Genomic DNA, 18,652 nt, shown 5'->3' on the forward strand with positions numbered 1-18,652 from the left:
TCAGGTAAGCATCAATAAAGAGGAAACACATAACAGGACCGTTTTTATAGGGAGCCCCGGGTGTCATCTTTGTGCATGGCATCTTGCCTGTTCATTTGTTTCATGAGTGAAAGCATCTCTTTAGCTTTTATGCCATATGAAAGGATCATTATGAACACCAATTTAAATTAGAGCAGGCAGAATAAATCTGTAAAAGACAAAAAAAAATTAATCACCTGTGGCAACTGTCATTTGAAGTTATCCTTCCCTCATTCTACTCCAGCAAATCCACATAAACACAAAGAGAGATCATATTGTTTACTGGTATCAAACTGTAGAATTTGGCTTGCCTTAGGCATGGCTCTAGCCTAGAATCCAAGCCGCCACAAACATCAATTTGGAATGCAGCTTCGGCGCTAGTGGAAAAGCTGTCACAGGCAAATCTAAAATACCGAGAGCGCCGAGCTACTGACATTGCTAAAGATGATCATGAAGACATTTATCCAGCCTCTCCTGCTTTCCCTTCGCCCAGCCCTTCAGAAGCTTATGTCAAGTGTGACAGGCTAGGTGATGAATGGGTAGAAAGTTGACAGGTGGCGACAGGCGGCTGAGTAAGTGAAATCCTCCATCGTTAATTCTTGTGATTTTACCTTTCTGACACAATGAACTTATATTAGGATGTGTGACTAAATAAACCAGAGTAAGAACAGCCATTCACCAAGAAAGAGAGTCCAGAGCAGAAAGCCACACTCTCATTTTTCTCAAGCTTCTTGATTGCCAGATTTCTGGAACACCATCTGTAATCAAGGACGCATTATTTAGAGTTAAGTGGGATGATTAGCTGTGTTGTTTTTCTCTGGAATATATCTCCAGAGTACTTAGCTGAAAGTCATGAGTCAGAAAAATCCCATTTCTCATAAATTCTCCTCTAGATTAGAAACAAAAAAGAAATCAGCTCATTGGAATTTTGATTAATGAGAAAAGGAGAAAGGTTTCAGGGTGAGTGCTTTGTTCCATTGATGTCCATGAAATGTAGGCCTGACACATTCTAGTCCAAAGCAATTGAAAATCATTTTAACTTTACTTTGTTTTGAGAGGCTTAGGGCTTATTGAATTGAGAGAAATTGGACTGAAACAAGTAATTTTTTTGACACAGGCTGCTAAACAGCTTGGAGACCAAGAGCCATAAGGCCCTGGGCAGGTCATTTAGTACAGAGTGTTGCCTTTCTCGGGAGATGCTTTCTTCTCAAATAAGTATACTGAGGAATACATCTTAGTGATATTCCAAGTTTTCTTTTATATGTCTTTATATTTACAAAGAGCAGCTCATGGCAATGAAGTTTTTGCCTCCCTCACAATTAACAATAACCATCCAATTGAGATGATTATGGTCAGAGAAGATGTAGTTGTAACCCTATTTAGAACAGGGAGAAGAATTCCCTGATTCCAATTCAAGTTTATGAATTCCTATTCTGGAAAATATTATGCATTCTTTTTGAAAACCTAAGAGAATTGTGATTTCATGGGACTTTTAATTTTAGTGATCCCATGAAGATGAGAAACTATTCCTTCATTTAACCTGCATTTTCATACAAGCATAAGGCCTCAGATTTTTATTTGCACACTTCCATTTATTTAAAATACATATTTCTGATATTTAAAGCTCTGTAATGAAACCAATTTTTCAAGTTTTTTCTTCTTTTTCTGATATTATAATTAAATTACTAAATTACTTTCTGATTCAACTTGCCTTAGGACATTTGATTTTCTATGATCCTTTAAAGGTTTCATTTTTTATTAAGTAATATTTATAAACTGTCCACATTGATTTCTATTGTGGGGCTCCTGTGATGCTCTTCCTTGAAAAGTATAATGTTGTATCTCTTTAGTCCTTTTGGATTTATTTCCCTTTATATTTAAAAATATACAAATCAACAATCCAGTTTGCTAATCTTTTTATATTCCCTTTTGGAGTAAACTAAAATGTGTGTGTATATATACATATATGTATATATATGTATATATACACACATACATATATATAATTCTAATGTATATTCCAATAATTATATTCCACTGTATATATCCCAATAATTAGTTAATTAATATAGTACATTTTATGGTGCCAAGACATTTCATACAGCACCTTATGAACCACATTCATTTTTACTCATTGAGGGGTTTTTTTACTTGTTTTTTAATCATCTAAATGTATTTTCTTCTTTGTTCCTTTTCCAATTTTATTACTTCAAAATCCTCATTTTCCTGCAATTGAGGAAAACACTCCTTCCATCATTTTTTTAAACATAAAATGATATAATAAGCATTATTTTCAGCTTACGTTTTCTTGAGTCTCAGATTAATTTCCTGATAGTGTTTATTCTGGGCTCAAATCTTAACCCATGATATCATAAAAAAGTTCTATATCATAGAACTTAGCCAAGAAATTTAATAACTCAGACACTCGAGTTCTTAATCTGGTATATGAGCTTAAGAATGATCTATAGGGTTTGTGGAAGTTTTAAATGAGACAATACATATCCAGTGCTTAAGAAATACCATTGTAATCCCTCAGTAAACAGCAGCTTTTGCCCTCTTCCTAGGCTCTAGGATTGATTTACAGACTGACCCTGAAATAAAATGTTTTTAATCTCACTTCATTTGAATAAAATTTGTGATAAAACAATTTTGTTTGTGGCATTCTGCACAGCACAGTTCTTATTAAGGAAAATAAGGTATTAATTCTGCTCTCAAGGAACTTTTGGACTGAAATGCTAACTAACTTCTTATGATACACACAGGATCAAAATATGCAGAAGAAGGAAGTGCTGCAGGAGAGGGAGCAATTCAGCACCATGATCACCACGGGGGATGGGAAACTAAGGGAGTGTCTTGACCAAGTTTGAGAAGAATGAATACAAGTGTAGCAGAAATCAAGGACTGCAGAGGGATGAATATTCCAAGTTAATCAGCACCACATTTCAAGTATATGTATAAAGTCATGTAATATAGAAAGTTTACATGTCATATGAGACATTATAATCTAAATTTTAGCAGGACATGTAGAAAATATATGCAGCTATATAATTACTGGCGTAAGTGTGTCTTGAGGTAAATATTCTCTATTTTAAAAGTATATGCTGTATTTTAGATACTAGGAAAGAAACTTTATTAGTTTATTTTATGATTTTATTTGTACTAGTCTCTTTAGAAAAAGACAATATATGCTCATGATAAAAAAAAAGTCTACTTTTGCACAGAAAAGTATAAAGTATAAATTGCAGTTAACTTTGGCCATCTTACCTTCACTTTGAAGTATTTGTCTCTCTTAAACATTTTTCATTTGACTTGTAGCAATTCTAACTGAATATGAAAATCTGTACCAGGATTCCCCTACTAGGCAAATCACTGTGGAATTTAGGCAACATGATATTTTAAACTTTTGAAAATTGAATTTGAATGCATTTAGGTATGAAATCCATTCCACAATTCACAGCTACCACTTTAATTTAGCTTCCATAAACATAGATAGCACTTGCTTGGTTTTTGAAGGGTAACAGTTGAATTTTGACTCCCGGAATACACTCCAAGATTAGCCTGTGTATGTGTGTATGTGTGTGTGTGTGTGTGTGCATGTGTGTATGCACAAATATGTATTTCTCATAAAAATCATGTTACACTTACTGTATTCCACCTTGCTGTTTTTCTTATTAATGCATGATGAGCATTTTTGCATCCCTACTCTAACGTTCACAGCCCAGTTGTGGTATGGCAGTGGAATAGGTTGTTGAGAGACCAAGAAAGAACAAAGATGAGATATGAGATGAGCTATAAGGTTATTTTTTGTTGTTGTTGTTTGTTTGTTTGTTTTTTGGAGAAATACTATTGGGGAGAGCCAGTGATGGTAGATTAGACAAACATTTGGCCTAATCTTTCTTTTCAGATTATCATCTGTTGTTTTTTGTGTTTTGTTTCTTTTTCCAAATGAAATATAAGAATCATTTGCAAAAAGAGTTATACAACTGATTTGAATTTTCATGTTCAATTCATATATCAAATTCATTGAATTTAATAATAGCTTATAGTACATTAACATTTTCATAACATTGGCAATTTATATTGAAAAGAGGGTTATTTATGTTTTGATTTTCTTTCAGGAAACCTTTTACATGTTTTATTATTTTTTTTAAAAAATGTAGTTTCTATTAGTCTTGTTTTTAGTGTATTCCACAGAGAATAATAGAATAAATGTGCTTCTACGTACCCAATTTTTACCAGACATCCTGCATCTGTATTTTATTGAGACAAGTTGTTACCTCTCTCATGGTTTAATGTGCTTTAAACCCTGGCTTTTACTTTATTCAGTATTGCTGGGGTAATATGACTGCAGTTTTATTCCTTGGCTGCTCTTGGTTTGCTTTTCGTTTTTACGCTGCAGGGCTCATGATTTGCCATGATTTCCCCTATGAAGACCTCTGAAGATGTCAGACAGAAAACCCTGTGGACTGCCTCATCATGTTCAAATAGCCCATCTTATTTCTCTCTTCTGTGTTAATTTAGAATGGATATCTTTGTAATGTTTTTATATTGTAGTCTTTGATCTACTGATACAACACTTCATAAAATATGCATGGCCATATTTAATATAAAGGCATTTGACACTAATACTAAAGTGCTTTTCCTGAACTTTAGGTGAGAAGATTAATAAACCATCCCACTTTTTTTCCTTTAGGAATGTAATATAATTTTACAATAAGGTCCATTTAATCATCTCCTTCTCTCATGAAATGACCTTGTGAAATGAGAGAGAGGTTCTATCTTTGGTTACAAATGAGACTGTGATCTTAAGTTATTCTCCTGTGCTCATAAAACTAAGTGAAAAACTACTTAAAAACTAAGTGAAGAGGAGAATCACTAGGGTATAGTATAGTTTTAGATAGAGATAATACCTGGAAGAAAAAGAATAAAATTATACATTGATTTATGAGGTGAGGCCAGCAGGCAGTGCACAGGAACAGGGATACTGTCTACTTTAGAGCCAAGACTGGCTAGATATGGATATACAATCTTGAATTACTCAGGATCCAGAAGTGCAACTCAAAATAAAATAAATCAATCTCTCTCTCTCTCTCTCTCTCTCTCTCTGTAAATTCTCTAATTTTGGATATTTTCTTATAGCAAGAGAAAATAAATCAAAATAGATAAGTTGGGAAGAAATGCACACATCTAAAGGGATAATGAAATCTTTTATAGTAGAGTCAGTAACTCAGGCCAACACAAGTGGCCAAGAAAGACGGCCACTTGCTGGATAGAGTACATTCACTCTATATCACACACCGACACACAAACACACATGCAGTTTTAGTTACACTGTTGACTAATTTCTTAAATATTGAAAAATTTACACTATGTTTAGGTAACATTGACCACCAAAGCTTTTACAATTTGTTTTTCTCTGTAATTCCATGGATCTTTGTCCAGATATCTATGCATCTGTTGCATGTCTCATTATTACCTTTTTAAATTATGTATCTCTTGCATGGGCCTATAATCCCAAGAGCTCTGGAGGCTGACGCAGGAGAATTTCAAGGTTAAGGTCAGCCTCAGCAATTTAGTGAGGATTTAATCGACTTAAAGAGACCCTGTCTCAAAATAAAAAAGAAAAAAGGGCTGAAAATGTGTCTCAGTGGTAAAGCACCCCTGGGTTTAATCCCTTGTACCAAATAATTTTAAAAAATTAAAAATTAATAAATTTTGTCTCTTTCTGTGAGTCACAAACTTCTTGAGGAGAAAGACCTGTGTAATTTAAAATTATACAGATAATTCAATTACTTTTTACTTATAATCAATAAGTAGATGCATGGTTACAAGAAAAATGTTATATTAGTTCAGAAGATCAAGAAAACATAGAAAAATCAGTGAAACAGATTATCAGACACCAGAATTGTTAAAATTGTTTATTGGGGAACTTTTAATGTTCTTTGAAAATGTGTATGGTGTAACATGTTAGACTTAACCACAGTGCTTTTCCTGTTACTGCAAATCTAATTTATGTTGGATTTCAACTGCTAATGATGCTTAAAAGTGCAAGAGATGGTATCAGTCTTTTCAGTATTTTGTTGAGAAAGAAAAACATTCATTTTAAATGAATGCTTTGACCTACAGGTATTTTTGTATCCAAAAGATGCAATGGCATCTCTTAGATAAGATTTGCCCTTTTGTTGCATGTAATATTTATATACTCTGTAGGTACTAGAGATTCAGAAACTTAATTATAATTTTTTTCCTTGCAGAAACTCCTCTTTACATTATGAATAATTCACTATTCTTACTTCTTTGAACTCAATTGTAGAACTGAACATTGGCTAATTTTTCAATTCTACTTTTCTCTCAAGTGAAATTAAACAAAAATAAATAAATAAATAAATAAATAAGAACTGATCAGAAAACTAATGACTTTAGATGAGTATAATTTCATGTAAATTCTGAAAGATTTGGTGATTGATATTGATTTCTACTTCATTGTTCATTTCCTCTTGTTACAACAATCTAGTTCCAAATGTGATAAAATGGCACTTTCGTTGCTACACCTGCAAATTTTATAAAGTTTGTTAAAACTTTGGGTAGATTAAGAAATAAAGGGTAAAATTACTAAACAAAAATCATATTCATTACAAAATTGCATTTCCAGTTCGGTAGTACTGAATTTACCTGTTTAAAAAATTGACCTGCTAGCATATCTGATCATGTACTAAAAAAGAAAATACCCCTAAATGGAGAAATAATATAAACAATGAAGTGAAAAAACAGGTAGAATCATATTTATTTTTAATTTATTTAGTATCACAGGTGCCAATAGCAGAGACTTATCATCATAAGTAAGCTTTTAACTAATATTCAGATAATTTTTAAGTGTTTTTATAAGAATCTTTTTTGGATTCTAAATCATATGCTACTGTAAGGAAAGTTTATTATCCCCATGTTAGAAGCGAGTCAAATAAAATAGCAAAAGTTAAATAATCAAGAAAATATAGCTGAAAATGAATTGGTTTTTCAACTCATTGCTTTTACAGCCTCCTCCGAAGTGCTCTATAGATATCTTCTAGAGAAACACAAGCAAATAATTATGATTCTCATATTATATGAGAAGTTTATTTAGAAATAGATTTTTACACAAATCCTTCAAGTAAGTTGATACAAAGACTTCCATTTGACTACATATAAATGAATTGTAAAGAATATTAAATAGTATAAGCAATAACTGTGTTGTTACTAAACCACATTTAAACTCTACTAAATGTTAAGATAACATTGTATCTTAAATATCAATATCAAATGTTTAGGTGAACATTTACATATTAAAAGTAATAGCAAAATACGTGGGCTTAAAAATAAATATTTATCAGGGACTAGATAAATAATGAAAAATTTAACTAAAATAACTATGTTCTAATATTCTATGTTTCTCATTAATTTTATTTTATAAAAGATATACACAATTAAAAAAGAAAAAAATTTCTAACATGGTTTACATTATAAACTTTGAATATTTATAAGTATATCAAAGTAGTTAAAACTCCATTAGAAACCACCAAATCAAATTTCTATATATATATTTTTTAAAGGCTTTTTTTTGCTTTTAGTGTTTATTTTCTGTTACACATAATTAGAGTTCACAGAATTAATCATACAAGAGTAGGTGCAGAGGCTCCATGTTCATTAGACAATGCTCATTGTGGTTTCAAAGTCCATCTTGAGGGATGCCCCCAAAGCCTATTAGCTCTTATAGCTATCAAAGAAAATAGGTTGATGTGACTATTTTATTCCAACAGATTTTTAACATTTCATGACATACTCTCACTTCCATGTCATGCATATGCACTTCACAATTAATATTTTCAGATTCAGAATAACTAATATTATTGGACCTATTTTTTATGTATTTATTTTTAAATTTTTGATTTTTAAAAATTTGCTCTAATCAGTTATATATGACAGCAGAATGCATTTGGATTCATTGTACATATATGGAGCACAACTTTTCACTTCTCTGGTTGTACACCATGTAGAATTGCATATATGTGCAGTCTTACATGAACCTAGTGTAATGATGTCCATCTTATTCCACCACCTTTCCTGAGAATCTCCATACTGCTTTCCAGAGTGGTTGCACCAATTTGCAGTGCCACCATCAATGTATGAATGTGCCTTTTCCCTCAAATCCTCAGCAACACTTATTATTGCTGGTATTCTTGATAATTGCCATTCTGACTGGAGTGAGATGAAATCTGAGAGTAGTTTTGATTTTCATTTCTCTAATTACTAGAGAAATTGAACATTTTTCTCATTTATTTGTTGATCAATTGTATATCTTCTTCTGAGAAGTGTTAAAAAAGACTTTTTAGAAAATTTAACTTTTAATGTAGAGAAAAATGATTTCAATGTCTACAGATATGAATGTTCACATTATTTTCTGAATAATATGAATTTGTAATATGTAAAATATTTTTGTGTTAACAATGTGATATAACTCATTAAGCAATATTTATCTCAGAAAATGCTCATTTTTTCTTGTTTAAAAGAATGTTAATATGTAATATTTTACCCTCCATAGGGGTATATCTCAGTGGAACTTGATGAAAACCAGAGGACAATTTAAAAACATTCACTGCAAGATAATCATAAGTTATGGTTCTACTTCATGATATGATTATAACTTTGCATTTATTTATTTGCATCATGATTAATATTTTGGCAGGTAATCAAAGTTATTGCAAAATTATGTCAAGCTAAAATTCTATTGTATGGTATATTTTTCATGATCTAGAGAAGATAAGTTATTGATTTTATGGAACCTATTTGGTAGGAGAAAGACGTAAAATTTCCAACTAACATCATTAATCTACTTCAATTCACCTTATAAGTATTACATAATAGAAATGCATATTTTAATTAATTTTAAGCATAATTTTAATGAACATTCCCAGTGTTTAACTTTCAAAGTGTGCTAATATAAATTAAGAAGGTAAAAATAAGCATAAGTAAATAAACAAATAAACAATGATAACTCCATTTTAAAGCATCTACAAATAATCTGGCTAAGCATTTTATTAAATTAGTGCTAAAATTTTTTCTAAGTACATACATGAATTTTATGGTAATGACAATAATAGTCTAACGTTATTTAACAATTATAATTTATTTTACTCAAATTGATAGTAAATAAAAAACAATCTGAAGCATAGCTGAAGAGAATGATAAATTCATATTATTGTTTTCCAACAATAAAAGTTTTAAAGAACTTTCTATTGTTAAGAAAAAAGATTAATTTTATCTCTTAATTGTTTTCATAATGATATTTCAGCTACTTTGATATAAGTCATTGAATAGTGACATAAAAATAACATTTTTGTCACTGTTATCTTTCCTCCGTCTTTAATTTTTCCCCATTTTTTTGCTTAGATTATTAGTACTTTGTTAAAATATGTTTTATTGCTTTTGAATATAACAATGATTCTGAAGTGATTTAATTATCTCATATTCAATATTTACTTTAGGTCCTTTTACCATTGCTTCTTGTGCATTCTTATTTTACTTTTATTTTTTTTTATTTGAGATAAATATAGATTTTCCAAACAACTGGAAGAAATAATGTAGAAAAATCCTGTGCATCATTTTCTGCTTTCACCTTCTCCATGATAGCATCCTGAAACATTATAGTAAAATATCAATACCAGGATATGGACACTGATAAACTCAAGATGCATAACTTTCCCATCTTCCAAATTATCCCACACATTGACTTCATTTATTATTTATTTATTTGTTATCAGGATTGAACCTAAGGGTACTTAACAACTGAGACACACTCCTGCTCCCCTGACTTTTATTTATTTATTTATTTATTTATTTATTTATTTATTTATTTATTTATTTATTGGAGGTCTCACTAAATTGCTTAGCCCTCCCTAAGCTGCTGGAGCTGGCTTTGAACTCACACACAATCCTGCCACTGGGCTTATAGACGTGTGCCACTGTGCCTGCCCAGCTCTGCACACTGATCTTTTATGACAACAATCAAGCCCCTCCCACTAATGTTCCCTGCTCAACATCTGGTCACTAATTTGTCATCCATTTCTGCAATTTTGTCTTTTCAGGAATGCTACATGAAATGAAAGATAAGATATGCAAGCATTTAAAGATTGATTTTTGACTAGATTAATTTTCTAGAGTTTTGTCTAAGTCGTCATGTGTATTGTTTCTTTGTATTGCTGAGTAATGTTTTATAGCATGAAAGTACTACAGTTTATTTAATCATTTATCAACTGAAGGAGCTTGGATTTTTTACAGTCTAGGGCATTACAAACAAATCTAGTATGAACATATTTGTGTACATGTTTTATGTATACAGATTTTCATTGCTCTGGGGTAAATGTTCAAAAGTGCAAGCAATTACTGGCTCATATGTATTTGCATATGTGATTTTATTAAGACATTGTCAAACTGTTTTCCAGAATGATGGATTGCTTTATATTTCCACGGACAGTGTATGAGTGGTAGTTTCTCTGCATCATTATTTCATATTGTCAATGTGTATAACTAGAGAAACTCAAGCAGGTACAACATAATTATGTTTTAAATTTGAATCTGCCTAATGAATAATGATGATGAGTATCTTTTTATGTACTTTTTGACAACTTCATGTCCTACTAAATAAAACGTCTGTTCATTTATTTTGCCCAATTTCTTACTGAATTTTTTTTATTTCTTACTGTTAAGTTTTTTAGTTCTTTGAATATTTTTTAAATATATTTTTAGTTGTTGGTAGACATTTATTTATTTTTATGTGGTGCTGAGAGTCAAACCCAGTGCCTCGCAAGTGTGCTATACCACTGAACCACAGCCACAGCTGTTTTTGAATATTTTTGATAGTTATCCTTTGGAAGATATATGATTTAAAGATATTTCCTATGAGTCTGTGTCTTCTCTTTTCATCTCTTGTGTCATTTTTGTGAATTTACAGAAAATTATGACTACATATTTCAATTCTTTTGAGTGGCCGTGAAGGATACTGCATTTTTGATTCTTATGTCCACATGTTCATTGAAATAAAAATTGTTACTTGTAGACTAATATTGTAAGCTGTGATTGCCTAGCTCAGTTGTTCCTTCTAGCAATTTTAAATTTTGTTTTGTTATTTAGAATCTTTAGAATTTTCTGTGCATATAATCATGTCATCTTAAAATAGTGATAATTTCATTTCTTTCTTTTAGATCTGGAGTCCTTTCATTTCCTATACTTACTTGATTGCAAAATGGAACTGGATGGAATGTTGAAAACTGTGTTTAATTGGTGTGTGAAAAGAGTAATACATTTTTGCCTTCCAATATTAGGGGAAAGTATTCAGTCATTTATAATTAAGCACATTACTAGGTATAGGAGTTTCGTAGTTGTTTTTAATAAGTTAACTATATTCCTCTCTATTCTCAATTTTCTTGAGTTCTTTTAATGAATAAGGGGCAAATTTTGTCACATTAATTTTCTGTATCAATTGGTATTTCCTTTTTTTGTTAAGATGGTAGATTATTTTGATTATTTTTCTATTACCAAGGCAGTTATTAATTTCTGGAAGAATCCTCACTTGGTCATGGTATATAACTATGTATCTTCATTTTTTCTGAGATTTTTTTCATTAATACAAGGTTAATAAATTTGTGTAGATATTCAGGGGGAACATTGTTTTGTCTTTTCTACCCTCTTTGTATAGTTTGGAGTTCAGGATAATAAGAGATTCATCAAATGAACTGGGAAATTATTCCTCTTGTATTTTATGGAACAGATTGTGTAGAATTCATATGAATTCTACTCTAATTGTTCGATATAATTCTCTAAAGAAATTATCTGGGCATGATGATTTCTTTGGGGGAATTTTAAAGTTACAAATTCAATTTTTATCATATCTTTATGTCCACACAACTAGATTTTTTTCCCCCTAAAATGCAAAAACAGCTCACTGAGTTGGGTCAGCTGGTTTTTTGAGGAATTGGTCCATTTCATATAAGTTGTCAAATTTACCTCTATAAATGTGATCATAATATCTTTTTGTTATCCTTTTCATGTCTGAAAATTTAGACGTGATATTAGATTTTTCATGATTTCTATTAGTAATTTGCATCATTTTCTTTGTCGGTTTTGCTAAAGTTGTGTCAATTTTATTTATGTTTTCAAAAAACAGATTTTTCACTTATTTTACTTATTCTTTTTCAGTTTTCAGATTTATTGATTTCTACTCCTATCTTTATTATAGTCTTCTGTCTGCTTTGGACTTATTTTGCAGTTTTTATCCTAAGTTAGTATTATTCACATTGTTTTTCTTTCTTTGTAATTTAAGTACTTAGTGCCTTTAATTTCCTTCTCTTGCTTTAGCTGGATTAAGCAAAAATTGATATGCTATGTTTTGATTTTTGTTCAGCTCAATATATATTTAGGTTGTCCTTGAGACTTGTTCAATCCATGGGATTATTGAGTATTATCGTTAGTTTTAAAATATTGGCAAAGCTTTTGATTTTTCCTACAATATTTTTCTAGTTTGGTTCCATTCTAATCAGAAAACACACTTAAATGATTTCAAATCCTGTAAACTTATTAAGCATGATTTTTAGGACCAGGGTATGATATATCTTGGTATATATTTCAGAGATTTTTAAGAGAACACTTATTCTGTTCTTCTTGGACTCTCTTATAAATATTGATTAGATATTTTGGTCATGTGTACAGTACCTCTTTAATCTAGATAATTTATGTCTATTTGTTCTATTAACTAGCACAAAAGAGGTATTGAATTTTTCTTTTCATGTCTTATCAAATTCTAAACTTTCATTTTAGGAAAATTTGAGACTTACAGCAAATTTGAGAAGATAATTCAGAATTCTCATATATTCTACACTCAGTTTTCCTTATTATTAACATTTGATTTTACATTAGTAATGAACCAATATTGATATATTATTATTAGCTAAATAATGCACATACTTTACTCAGATGTCCTAAGTTGTTGCCCAATGTTCTTTTGCAGAATTATATCCAGTATCCTTATAACATTTAGTCTAATTAGAATTCTTGTGGCTATGGATTTGTCTGACCTTTTCTATTTCTGATTACCAATTGAGAGATTTGATCCAGTTGTTATAAAATATCCCCCAGAAATGACTTTTCTCATAGATACATGAGAGTCATTAGTTTATATACAAATGATCTCAGAGAAATAGTGCAATTCTCAACATATAAAAAAATCAAGAGTATATACTCTTAATATTACGTAATACTTTTCATGTTGACCTTGATAATCTGGTTGAGGTAGTGTCTCATGATTTTCACTGCAAAACTATACATTGTTCATTGAATGGAAACTGTTCCATTGAATGGAAGTCCATAATAGGAAATTTTGGGGCAGCCTTCTTGAGGGCAGAACATCTTCATGGATTATTTGGGACTTTTTTTTGCATGATAAATTTGTGTGTTCTCCTCCATGTACTTATTTATTCAATTATATTTTAATCTATATAGAATTATCTACATTTGTTTTATTTTTTGAGGTATAATTCAACATTAGATTACTTTTTGTTACAACTTTGGCCACTAGGACCTTTAGAATAGGTTCCTTGTTCCTTTGACATAGCCTCTTCATTGTGCATTTGTGCATATTATTTACAACTTCTCTTAATTTTAGACACCATGGATTTATCCATAGCCCATTATATATTTCCTGATCCAGTTCTAAAATCAGTCATTTATCCAAGGACCCTTGATTCCTTGAATTGCAGAATGTTATTAGTAATGGAGACTTGGTCAATTGCTATGTTCATAGCTACTGAATATTGCTGCTGCTTTGCCCTATTAATTGACAGAACAAGAAAATATTTGTGTGTATACTCTCTCATGTACATATTCATAAATTAAATATTTCTATACTAGCAATCTTGATTTATATGGAGGTAAACTTCACTCCTATTGATTTCTCCAACTTTAATCCATCACCACCTGGAACATTTTAGCCTTCTGCCTTAATAATCTTTAACCTTCTACTTCAACAGTGAGAAACCTACTTCCAACCATCCACCATGCATTTATTTATTGATTCAATTCCAGTAAACATATACAATGCTTCCAAAATTGGTAACTCATACACTTATGGGAAACAACTTCATCACCAGTTCTAATTTATAGTTTCTTTCATCGTTAATAATACAGTAATCAGTCATTTACAAAGTTATGTAGGTCGACTTAATTTTCCCTAGTAAATTTTGTGAGGTTGTTTTATATATTTTTAATAAAATTAGATACTTTTGTCTCAATCTGCATTCTATCTGAGATCACCTGACCTTCCAATCTGCATTACAGCAGGGCCTTCCTGCTAGCATCAGATGTAGGTAGCAACCTGTCTGGAAATGAGACCAAAAGACTTTGGTTAACTTATTATAGCAGTAAATGATATATCAGGATGGAAGAGAGTACATTTCCCTGTTGGAGGATAATATATATCTATCTTATAAGTGTTTGGTAAAAGTTTAGCCTAAATGTAAGTATGTTATGGATATCAACAAATGTATAGATCTTTCCCATAAAACCTACAATCTCTGAAATATTTATATTAACAATATTACCTTGAGTAGGCTGAAAATTCTAAGTTAGCAGTTCTTCCTATATAGATCTTAATAGTGTTGAGGTAATGACAAAACATGGAGACTATCAAGTAAATATATTTCTATGATCTCTGTTTTGTAAAGTAAAATATTTTAAATATTATTTTTTTCTTGAAGTCTTCTGGGAAATATCAAATATGCTTTTTGAGGTAAAAAATATGAATTTTTTTATTTATTTATGTTTTGTTACTAATCTTGAGAAGGCAAAATCAAAAGAATTGTCAGGAGATTGACTGCTAGATTAAAATATGCTCAAGGACACCTGGGAAATAATATCTTGGTTATATATTCAATCTCAGTGCCAATAACATATTTAAAAATAAGCAAAATGTTAATATGAGTGTAAGACTTTTATTAAAGAGTTTTTTGTTATAGTTTGTAATAATCAAGAACCTAATAAAGAAAATGATTTTGGTAAGATTTGGAGTCTGTGATAGAAACATGTTACACAGAATACAAAGAATACTTTTTACCAGTCTTAGCAAGCTTTCTAAGTTCAATTTACTCTTTAACAAGAGAAAGACAAATTCTAAATTTGGATGCACATAGTTCCTTGCAATAAATGATTCATGACTTTCTCTAATTTTTAACATAATTATCTTGCAAATTAGTTCATAACAAGAACATTTTTTTTCTAAAATTTTTTAACATATTTCATAATCTTGTTTCAGACTCGTGTATCATAAATCAAGAAAAGCCAAATTACATTTCCCCAAGCACTCTACTTGCTAAACACATTCAAGTTTTTTGTTTAAGTATACACATTTATGTTCTGGACAAATCAAGACTAATTTTAGATTAAAACTTCTCTTGCTTTTCCTTAAAAACAATTTTGATTACCTTTCATAAAAATTTGTCTTTTGCTATCACCATTTTTCCTAGTATTATCCCGATCATTATCAGTTATTAATTCTAACAAAAGTAAACTTCTATACACAGAGAAAACTGAAAGCTACAATGCAAACTGTTAGTATTACACAGAGGCATATTAGCAGGTTAGGAAAGTTTATGAAAAAGATATAAAATGACTTTTTCCAGCCCTCATCCATCCCTTTTTAACTTGCTTAATATCCACTATACGTAACATACACACACACACACACACACACACACACACACACACATACACATTTTTCTATTAATACCTCCCCAAATTGTAGCTCTCCACAGATAAAAATTTTAAAAAATCCAAATATTTAAAAACTTTTGCTTACCCTCTACTTTTGTAATATTTTATTAAACACATTTGCACTTACTCATGATCACCTTATCTATGAATACTTTAGAAGCACTACTGCAGCAAAGATCTGCACCCATGTATATATTTATTGTCTTGCCATTTACCAATGTAAAAAATATTTACCAATCCTTACTTAGGTATCCAAAGATTTTATATCAGTTAACTCAATTAGCCCAAGTTTGTTTTTTTTCTTGTTGATTTCTTGTCAGTCTTGGAAATTATATTCAATGGAATATACACTCAGTTCTGTTCTAATGCTTGTTCTGAAAACATGGATTTGTTCCAAAACATTTGGTATATTGCAGAGCAATTTGAGCATTACAAAAATCTTGCCTTTGTCTGTGTGCAATTTCTTCTGTAACAAACTCTATCTAAATGAAAGAAAAAGTAGGTCTAGCTGTACTGAGCCTAATATGAATGCACAGAATACACACAGACACACAGACACACGCAACACACACACACACACACACACACACATCTTCAACATCCATCAGTGTAAGTTCCTTATTCGCAGTTAGCCAAACATCTGTGTTACAACTTTCCATCAAATTTCAGATAACTCTTCTCCCACCAACTCCTAATAACCACAAATCTGTCTGTCATCCTCCTCCTCAAGTAAATATATGGCTTTTTAAGAAAAAATGCTTACTTTATTATAATTTAAAGGTATTTCTTAATCTTTCAACATGTGGAAAGCAGTACTATCAGTTTAATAGTTTTTTTTTTTTTTTTTTTTAATCACGGGGTATGTGTTTGTGTGTGTTTGGGGATTTCACAGTTTTTGATTTTTGTGTCCCTAACGTTATTGTCCTCATTTATCTCTTTTCTTGTATTATCTGTCATCTATCTATCCATTCATCTATTTATCCATGCTCTATATTTGCTTGTATTTATGCAATTATTTTCTGACAGAGGATTCAATAATATATCTTACAGATATATAAACACACTTAACAGTATTGGTCATCAGAAAAATACAAATTTAAATCACAGGGGAATATTATACAGGTGAAAATTAAACACAAGCAATGCCAAATGAGCCACCAGAATTCATATATCTTGTGGGAAAGAGTGTGAAATGATTAACCCACTAGAAAATTATTTACATATATCTAGTTTGTGAGTCTACAATACTTCTTCTAAGAATATATATACACTCGAGATAAATAAATGATTACTCATATACACAAACCTACTTGTAGAAGAATATTAATGAAATATTTTTTTTATGATAGTCCCAAAATAGAAAGGACCCAAATGTCCTCCAATTGAAGAATATTTAAAAACAGTATTCAGCAATTAGAAGAAGGAGTTGCTGATCCATTCTATTACATGGAAGAATTTCAGACATAAGGTCTGAAGTGAGATAAACCAAGATGTAACAGCACACCTAGTGTATGATAAAATTACATTTATGCCAAGTTCAAGGATAAGTAAAACTCAAAATAACACAATGTAATGTTTGTCACTGAGAGTAATGGCATCGACTGCAAAGGAATGAGGATGCAGATATTTCATATTCTGATAGTCTTGGTGATCGCACGAAGAGATGGACAGGAAATATTCAAATGTATACTTAATATTTGTATGTTTCATTGTATATAAAATGTCAATCAAGGATCACATCAAATACTATTCTTTACATATATTTTTCCTTCTCAACAAATTATTGTGCTATTTGTTTTGCACACAATGATGCATTTCATTTTCTTTTTACATTTACATTGTATTACATTTAGAGGGAAGAGGTAGATAACTTTCCTCTTGTGTAAAATAGTAAACTCACTGGGTAAAAGTTACTCTATTTTAAGAAGTGTGAAGCACAGCTTTCTGCAGAGTGTGTACATGTTATATATGAAATTGAATGAATTGGCTGGAGGAAGAGGCCATGTACATAATTTGTGATAAATAAAATTTCTGGCATTTTCAAGAACACCTTCATGCAGTGTAGGGTCATATTACTGTCAAGATCAATGTGGGCAGATGTTAATGTAAATGTAACCATAATCTAAAATGATTGGTTTAATCTTCAATTTAAAAAATAAGCCAGGTGCAGTGGCACTTGCCTATAAAACCAGCAGCTCTGGAAGCTGAGAGAGGAGGATAGAGAGTTTGAAGCCAGCCTCTGTAATGACTAGGTGCTTAGCAACTCCATGAGACCCTGTCTCAAATAAAGTACAAAACAGGGGTGGGGATGTGGCTCAGTGTTTGAGTGTCCCTGAATTCAATCCCCAGTACCATAAACAAACAAACAAACAAACAATGTGCAGATAAATATTATTTTTACTAGAATTCTTTCTTTTTAATAGTACAAGTTATAAAATGTGAAACATTAATTTGAATATTATGACACAAATGCATACATATAATGTTCAAATTAACTGAATCCATTTCTAAATTATATGCAAGAATATGCATTTCATTAAAAGCACATTCCAAATTATTAGTAATTGGAACTACCTGATATTCCACAATTGCCTGGAAAACTCTCTTACCTTCCTAAGGTGAAGGCAGATGTAAATAAATTCTCATGGAGTTCTAGATTTTATACAACCTTCTTTCATTTCTCCCAAAATTCAAAATTCCAGAACTAAAAAATCACTCCCTGGTTTGAGGTCTCCTAAAAGAATTCTAACAATGTCTTAGAGAAATAATTTCTGAATTATCTTCAACATTTATTAAGACTATGGCTAAAATAATATTGTAAGTTGTTAACATATTTTAAGTT

General features: G+C 30.7%; 1 long non-coding RNA gene across 1 annotated transcript; it reads left to right on the forward strand.

Annotated features, from left to right (window-relative positions):
* The first annotated feature begins 393 nt into the window (after positions 1-393).
* On the forward strand, positions 394-3,662 carry LOC125615326. The gene is made up of 2 exons (XR_007345913.1): positions 394-590; positions 2,781-3,662. It is a non-coding gene; the product is annotated as an uncharacterized LOC125615326 (long non-coding RNA).
* The last annotated feature ends 14,990 nt before the right edge of the window (positions 3,663-18,652 follow it).

This window comes from Marmota marmota, unplaced genomic scaffold (genome assembly GCF_001458135.2).
Source record: "Marmota marmota marmota unplaced genomic scaffold, marMar, whole genome shotgun sequence".
NCBI classification, from domain to species: domain Eukaryota; kingdom Metazoa; phylum Chordata; class Mammalia; order Rodentia; family Sciuridae; genus Marmota; species Marmota marmota.